The sequence below is a fragment of the Podarcis gaigeae genome (assembly GCF_964106915.1).
Source record: "Podarcis gaigeae genome assembly, chromosome: 5".
In the NCBI taxonomy this organism is placed as follows: domain Eukaryota; kingdom Metazoa; phylum Chordata; class Lepidosauria; order Squamata; family Lacertidae; genus Podarcis; species Podarcis gaigeae.
The window spans coordinates 40,789,348-40,797,685 of NC_139681.1; the positions used below are offsets into that span (position 1 = coordinate 40,789,348).

Consider the following 8,338-nt stretch of genomic DNA (forward strand, 5'->3'; position numbering starts at 1 on the left):
TCCCTTCACAGCTAAGCTCGCTTCTCAAGGCACAGCAAGCACAAGGCAGCGATGGGTCCATGAAAATAGTTTACATTTGGCCTCTTCTTTATCAATTAGGCTTGACTGAGACAAGTACTTCTTCACAAAGCATATAGTTATACCCAGTGCTTTGTTTCTTTTAAAAAATGTTTAGGGGTATTCTCATTTTGACTCAAGAAAACCACCATTTTATAGTTCAAATTGGGAAAAATACAGTAAATGGACAAAAGTACAAAGAGTCACAAAATGTTTAGGGGTATGCATCCCCCTGCGTCTCCCCAGGGAAAAAAACCACTGGTATCGTATGGAATTCGTCACCACAGGGACATAGTGCAGCAACGACGACTGCCTCACAGAGCGCTTTTGGCAAACTATTCTGGAGGGAACTAAAACATAATGAGGGCCATGTTCATACTATACATTTACAGCACTGTAATGCCACTCTGAACAGCCATGGCCTCCCTTAAAGAATTCTGGGAGCTGTAGTTAATTTTTGGGCCTCATGCGTTGTTAAGAGACCTTTATTCCCCTTCCTGAGCTGTAATTCCCAGAGCAGTTTCACAGTCAACCCCTCTTCACAGGGGACTCTGGGAATTGTGGCTTTGGGAGGGGGAATAGTAACTGCAAGGCATTCTTGACCAGGTCAAAAAATGTAGCACCTTAAGGACTAACCAATGTATTATGGCATGCGTCTTCATGGGTTAGAATTGAAACACAGATAAAGGTATAATGAATAACGACACCTTCCAAGAAACATGGACTCCTTTTATTTCTGTTAATGAACAAAATCAAGGCCTTCTTATACCAACCGGTCAACATTCTCAGTGGAGGGGTTATGTTAAATAATATGTTTGAATGTGTAAGTGTATGTTTAGAGACGATAGATAAAACAAACACCATTAGATGTGCTGCTGGATAAGTGTTTAATGGCTATTGTAGTTGTTTAAAAGCCAAGAAAATAATTGTTAAAAAAACAAATAAATGTATGCCTAAAAGTATGTACAAAACTGGACGTGTGCATGTATATGTACACATACACACAGACAAGTTCTGAAATGTACCTATTCTGCACCCACTGAAACCCCCCAAGAAGACATATGCAGTTTGAAGTGAAGTCATGCAAGCCTTCCACAGTTCTGTAATAAGGGCTTGTCAATAATGATCAATGAAGGGCGCTTGGCCATTGTTTTTGGAATTACTCAGGGGGGAGCAGACCCAGGCAGATGTTTGCGCCTGAATGGTGGCTTTGTTGCTGACACACAGCAATGAAAGGTAGAAGACGAGGCAAGCTATCGATTTATTTGGCCATCTCCCACTGTTTCTCTGTAAGCTGTGCTGCATGCAAGAGAACAGAAGAAGGAGGGTGTTTTAAAATAAGTCACGTATCCTATAATAACAAACCTTCAATTTGCTTCGCCATCCTTTTCTTCTCCTTTAGAAAAAAACAACAACACTACGCCATGAGGGACTACTTCTGGAGATTGAGCCATAAAGCAAGCTGAAAATAAAGACGAGTTTATGGATAATCACGTTCTTCCCCAACGGTCTATTGTCTTTTCAGGGTAACTCTCTGTGGAACTAGTTCTAAAGTCAATACCTCAAAGGGGCCTCAGGGCACAAACGGCATGGATTATACACTAAGGCTGCGCACTGGGCAAGGTTTCAGACATTGATGTAGGCCTCAGTTATCATTGCCAGATGGTGCTTTCTGCTGCCCCCTTCCTCCACCAGCCATAAGGCTGCCTAGGATTTAGCTGTGCCACGGCTGCCATTGCCCCTGGGCCACTACCATTTAAAGCATAATATGTGTCGTAAAGTGAGCCAGAGAAGGAGAGAGAATACTGTTGAGGCAAGAGGAGGGGAAGCAGAGATGGAGAACCTCAGGGGTCTTGAGAGTTTCAGGGCAATGTTGGAGGGTATAGTTTCGGGCAGGAGACAATTGCCACATGACACACATTATCAGAACCTTCCTCTTTACGTCACTCAGTATAAGAGAATCGTATTGAGGAAGTTGAACCTGTAGTCAGGAGAATAACTGAGGTATGGTCACAGCTATGGTGAAATAACTATCCACAAAATGAAAATTCTAATAACTAATAGAAACAAGGCTGCTTCCGAGTCCATCCTATGGATCCAAAAGCTGTGCCAAAAAGCGAGTACAAAGCTGTCTAAACGGTGCTCATTAAAGATGGGGGAAGGAAACAAATTGCCCGCCTCATTGCTGTCATGAAAATATAGTCAATCTGATACATTTTAATCAGATCCTTTTCAATTCTCAGCGCTGGGGGCAAAGTGTTTTGCAAAGTAATTCGAGCCAAGTTCCCCCCCTCTCTCTTCCTTTCAAGAGACCACATCAGCACAGATCCAGCTAACTTTGCAGCTCCCCTTTGTCTTGCACTACATCCAATACAGATTGGTGGCATATACCTCCCACTGGTGGGAAATCTTGAATGCGGCCTCATTTCTCAGTCTGCTGAAAAGTTGGCCGCATAACAGTGCAAATCTTTGGCAGAAATGGGCTTATTGTTCTCTGCAACAGCTAACACCCTAGTTTTCAAGAGATCGAAAGCATTGAAACCGAGACTGGCTAGTGCCCCATCTCATCTCTCAGGTCATCTTGGAAATGCATCATCTGAGAAACTTCAGAAATGCCTGGTTAAGCAAATAAAAGCGTCAATAGCAGCTGCCGAGCCATCCTTGTGACCTCTGGTAGTTCGTGCTGGCTGTTGCCGACACATCACAGGACAGTGGAAGTGCTGAGTAAAAATGGAAAGCCATGCTTAAAATTCCTACTTTGCTGTGAAGCATGATGGAGCATTATCTAGGGAAATAAGGAAACAGAAAAAGAGGGATTATCTGGCCAGCTCCATTATTAGAAAGCATCAGATCATAAGAACCAAATAAGTGAATTATGGGCAAGGGAAGCAGGAGAGTTGAAAAACAAAGAAGGGGGGAGCAGAGAAAGAGAACCCACCTCTCTGCTTTTGATCACATTCTATTTTTCAGAGACTCCAAACTGAAACACATTTCTTTTTTAAAAGGACAGCAAAAAATTTGTATTTTAGGCATGTCTTTTCTATGGTTCCTTTTCGGAAAAAGAGCGCTCAGAAAGGTCTAATCCTGGATTCCTATTGCAAAAGTTTAACAGTGCGTCTAATCCTATGCATGAAGTTTTTAATGCTTTTTAAAAAATACAATATTTAATTAGAGACTGCATTTGGAATTCCATTTTTCCCAGAAGCCCTGTCCATTGCACAGATCCACTTGCAAGGTAATGAGGCTGCTGTCTTGTCAAGACAGCAAGGAAAGAAGAAAGGAAAGAAAGAAAGAAAGAAAGAAAGAAAGAAAGAAAGAAAGGGGGGGGGAATTTTGTTTATGTAATGCTTAGCTCTGACCAGAGTGCCCTAGACCAGTGTTTCCCAACCTTGTGCCTCCAGATGTTTTTGGCCTACAACTCCCATCATCCCTGACCACTGGTCTTGCTAGCTAGGGATGATGGGAGTTGTAGGCCAAAAACATCTGGAGGCACAAGGTTGGGAAACACTGCACCAAAGCCTTCTTTCGTCTTCCGCACCCATTTATTTGAATACAGTTGAGATCTAGCATATGCTCCAAAAACCAAATCCGACCTTGGGAAGTCAGGGATTGAACCTGGGACCTTCTGTATGCCGAGCATGTGCTCTGCCCCTGAGCTACATTGAGCCAAGCTCTGCACCAGGCATTATGCTGAACTCCCACTCTCTTTGTTTATCAGCTCTTCGGATTGCACAGGTGACTCTTGCAGGAGTTAGCAAGTGGCATGCTTTTCCTTTGTGAAATGGAAAGTCCACCAGGGGAGGCTCACTGGGACTGATCCTCCTTGGAGGCAGCCCCCCCCCCAATGCCCCCTCTACAGTGTCCCCTTGGAGAAGAGGAGAAGTTGCTGGTTTCCTCCATCTTTGTTCCCAGTGTAAATCTTTATTCCCCCTCTTGTACCTGATGTAGATTTTCATTCCCCCCTTCTTTCCTGGGGTGGGTGGGTGTGTACAGCATTTTGTGGTTTGCTTCAGGTGCCAAAATGTCTTGGGCCAGCCCTCTATTCAGTACTAAGTTAATGCTACTAAATTAGAAATTAATGTTTATGTAGCATGCCTCCACCTTTTCCTGAGATGAATCCTAATAGCAGGGCTAAGTCTCTATTTCTCTGCCTATGCAGGACTGCTTCAAGCATATGACATAGATTTATCTGTTAAAAATCATAAAGGCTAACTCAAAAGAACCAGAATCACAAAAGTTTCCAGCTTCCTGGGAATCTGAAAGCAAACATCAGTCCTTCATAATTTTTGCATGTTCTTTGTTTATTTAGGGGGGTGTTGTTTTTTAGCAGACTGCAATTTCGCATCAGGTAGATTAAAGATATTGTAGCTGGCCATTCTTTCTCAACACCTTTCTTTGAATGTTAAGCATTCCTGTCTGTGGACAGTTAAGAGTCACTACAGAGAGAAACTCAGCCTACCATAAAAGTTCAACGAAAGAGATATGAGTTAGGAGTACATTCCTTGAGCAGGAAATGACCTATTGGCCAAGAATGCATTTCACATTTGCCAACTCATCTCACATTAGTCTCTTTGGTCTATATTTCTCTGGACCATGACAACATACAGTAGCTGGAATAAGAAACCACAGGACCCATTTCTTGGATATAATAAGAAAAATGCTAATGATATCCCCATGAAGTGTAGACATGGAAAAATAAATTGAAATGCAGTGTGTTCCCATTGTATGAGCAGACAATCATAATCCACTGTTCAGTACTAATCCGCAGACCTAATTAACTGAAGTATATAATAATTTTCTGCACTGGAGGAAATGGATAAATATTTAAACAAGGGTGAATCAGATTTACAGCCATAGTTGTTCTTATCAAGCGCCAAGCTACCACGTAAATCATATCAAATCCTTTCCTGAATGTGGAGTCTTGGGTGGAGACAGAGTTAAGAAACATCAAGTGACTATTGTGAACAATATTTAATTCAGTTTTAGCCCTGGCTTTTCAGTGCTGCACTCAAGGACCCTGCTTTTTAACCTCCCATGACATTTTTCAGTAAATGCCCTGCTGAAACTCTGGAAAGAATTGAGGTGCTGAGATCCCCAGAAACAAGATGGCATACTTTCATCAGGATGTTGCCAAAATTGTTTTAGGACACAGAAGTTCTTCTGGGAAATGAGATGTTTCCTACCAGCCATATGTACATCTATGACACATTCCAGATTCCAAGGGTGTTTTCTGGCTGGAACACAACCACATAATCCCAAGGGTTTCAGGGCTGCTTCTGAGTACTCAGCTACACATAAGAAAACAAGTATCCATGATATTTTGAAGCTGCATATGTGTTGCCTTCCTGCCTCATCATTTACATATATAAACACATGGCAATAAGATTGCTTAGGCGTATTACAGAATATGAATCATTCCTTATATTCTTTGAAAAGTTTTGAAGAACATGCTAGTTCTCCTTCTGGAAGTAAGAGTTCTGTTATACTCTCTGGGATTACCTAGGAAGGTAAGTGTTTCTTCCTACTGCAGCTCATAATAGAGGGCTGCTGTTGGGCATCCATATTTGGGATAAATTTGGAGAGTGTGCGGCTGAGTCATATAATCCTAACAGTGTACCAAGGAAGAAACTGATCTCCTTGCTTCTTTAGCTTCATTGACCCATCGAAAGCAGAGCATCCTCATCCCTAAACTTCTGTATAATAAGGCAGTAGCTCATTCTGGTCTTCCTGGTCTTCTTTTCTCCTTGCACACTGGGTCTTGTGTGCTTTGCTGCTCTTCAATAAGCCAGCCTTTCCCTTTTCCTGTGTATGCCCTCGCTTATTTTCCTTTCCTTCTCTGAATCCAGTATCTCTTAAGGCAGAGAGAGTGAGAAACATAGTTCTAATATACATTTTCAAGGTAAATAAGTTCCTGAGATAGGTCAAATTAAGCAGATGATGAGTAACAGGGCGAGGGCAATTAACATATGCATGAGGTGTGCAGTGAAGCAGGAAGCAAAACCAATTGCTTCCATTGTACGCAAGACACAGGGTTAATTAGCAATTGATACATGGGTCTAGAGTTGCCCACTGCGATAGTAAGTGGGTGTTTTAAAATATAATTACCACCATTTTGTGCAAGTTGGCAATGTATTCATTGTGCAGTGCTGCTCAGGCACACCTGGCTTGTGATCCAATCCCTAGCAGCTCTGAAAGAATCAACTGCGGCTGAAAATACACACAGTGTAAAAACCAAATAAGCAATTCATATTATTTCAGGAGAGGGAGGTCACTTCCAGAAAACCTCTTAACTGAGTATTCATCCTGACTTGCTTTGCACAAAATTTGTAGAGGGGTTATACAGTGTCTGCTACTTGTTGGACATTTATTCCAATTGGTTTGCAGGGAAATTATATGACATTGTTATCCCACACTTCCCAGTGCATTCTCATATCACATTCCTTACCATTAAAAATTATTGGTTCGTAATGAGGGTTGCTTCTGTTCATTATACAGTGGTACCTCAGGTTACATACGCTTCAGGTTACAGACTCCGCTAACCCAGAAATAGTGCTTCAGGTTAAGAACTTTGCTTCAGGATGAGAACAGAAATCGGGCTCCGGCGGCACGGCAGCAGCAGGAGGCCCCATTAGCTAAAGTGGTGCTTCAGGTTAAGAACAGTTTCAAGTTAAGAACGGACCTCTGGAGCGAATTAAGTACATAACCCGAGGTACCACTTTACTATTTAAAAATTAATCCCCACCCACCCCCACAGAATTTCTAAAGAATATTCGTGACTACTTTTCTCATCCTCTTTGTTTGGGTCTTAGATAGAAGATAGCTTCTGTAAACCCAACAGCATTTTATTTAAAACCAACTTCTCTACTCGCAGCAGCAACCAATAAAAACATTTTTTTAAAAACAAAACAAAACAAAACAAAACACACAATACCATTTATTTTATTTTATTTTTTATATAATACCATTTTGAACCCTAATTCACTTAAAATTGGCTGGGACTTGTCCCACTGAAAGCAACAGTCCGTTTGACTTCACCATTAACTTGTTCCACTGGTTTCACATTAGATTTTTTCCCCATGTACAGTATATTGTCAGTTTCAGTTAAAGTAATGGGGGGGGGGGTGGACTTTAGCCCTTTAAACATCCCATCTAGCAAGCATGCCAACCCTCTTGTAGCCTATCTAGATCCTTTACAAATAAACACCTTCCCCACCACCACCTCAAGGGCAAGAGAGATGTGCATTTATACACGTAGCAGTCATCCCACAGCCCTAGGGCTGGAGCTGTAAAAGATTTACTCCTTGCCGCTGCTGCTGTTTTAATCTCTCATAAAGATGGAAGGCATAGCGGCACCCCTAACAGATTATCTCAATGCCAGAATTTACGCAAAGAAACATGCTTTAAAGTTTGCTACCCTCCAGGCTGCAAAGGGTGTTAAAAGATCAGAATCAGTACTTTCAGTGGGCCAGAGGTTAACTAGAGCAGCAGCAGCTGCAAAGTTGGCTGCATGTGGTCGCATCTTTCCCTACGAGGAAAATGGCAGCAGTCTGCAGCAAGTGTGGCTTCCAAACGAAGGCCAAGCACTCGAATCATCGAATTGTAGAGTTGGAAGGGGCCGCAGGGGTCATCTAATCCAGCCCCCTGCAATGCAAAAATATTTCTCCCAATGTGGGGCTCGAAGCCACAACCCTGGAAGTAGAGTCATGCTCTGCTGACTGAGCTATTTTAGTATGCCTCTGAATACCAGTTGCTGGGAATCACAGGTGGAGAGACCCTACCTGCCCAGAGACTGTCTCACCAGAGTGGTGCATGCTCTGGTTATCTCCCGCTTGGATTACTGCAATGCACTCTACGTGGGACTACTTTTGAAGGCAACTCGGAAACTACAACTTACCCAAAATGTGGCAGCTAGACTGGCAGTGGTCATCAAAACCATATAACACCGGTCCGAACGGATCTTCACTGGCTCCCAGTATGTTTCCGAGCACTGACCTTTAAAGCCCTAAACGGCCTCAGCCCAGTACACCTGAAGAAGCGTCTCCGCCTCCATCGTTCAGCCCAGACACTGAGGTCCTCCTCCGAGGGTCTTCTGGTGGTTCACACACTGCAAGAAGTAAAGTTACAGCGAAACAGGCAGAGGGCCTTCTCGGCAGTAGCGCCCACCGTATGGAATGCCCTCCCATCAGATGTCAAGGAAATAAACAACTACCTGACTTTTAGAAGACATCAGGGAAGTTTTTAATGTCTGACATTTTATTTATATATATATACATATTGCTGG

The 8,338-nt window shown here is 42.6% G+C and overlaps 1 long non-coding RNA gene across 1 annotated transcript; it reads right to left on the reverse strand.

The window, feature by feature from the left end:
• Nucleotides 1–775: 775 nt before the first annotated feature.
• LOC310845245 lies at nucleotides 776–8,039 on the reverse strand. The gene is made up of 2 exons (XR_014564597.1): nucleotides 3,566–8,039; nucleotides 776–3,425 (listed from the first exon to the last, which is right to left on the reverse strand). It is a non-coding gene; the product is annotated as an uncharacterized lncRNA (long non-coding RNA).
• Nucleotides 8,040–8,338: the final 299 nt, after the last annotated feature.